Source organism: Apteryx mantelli, chromosome 12, assembly GCF_036417845.1.
Source record: "Apteryx mantelli isolate bAptMan1 chromosome 12, bAptMan1.hap1, whole genome shotgun sequence".
NCBI lineage: Eukaryota > Metazoa > Chordata > Aves > Apterygiformes > Apterygidae > Apteryx > Apteryx mantelli.
The window spans coordinates 17516091-17516452 of record NC_089989.1 but is presented as its reverse complement, the minus strand read 5'-3'; positions in this window follow the sequence as shown (position 1 = coordinate 17516452).

Sequence of the window (362 nt, the reverse complement as noted above, 5' to 3'; positions counted from 1 at the left end):
CCGCCGCCTCGCGCCGCCGCCGCCTCGGCCCCGAGTCTTTTCCCCTCACAGCTCCCTGGGCGCCATCTTACATTCAACCCCCCGCAGCCAATCAGCGCGTGGCCCCGGCCTCGCGAGAGCGCGGCCCCCAAGCCCCGCGAGAACTCCGCGCCCGGGCCCGCCCCGCGCCTTAAAGGGGCCGCGCCGCGGCCGGCGCCGCGGGCTGGGGGCGGCCGCCGGGGGGCGCTCTGCGCGCGGTGCTCGGCGCTGCGGGGCGCTCGGCGCTGCGGGGCCGCGGCACGGGGCGCTGCCGGCGCAGGGCACCCCGGCGCCGGGGGCTGGGGCCTCGCATTGGGCTTGGCCAGGGCTCCCGCACAGCCCCG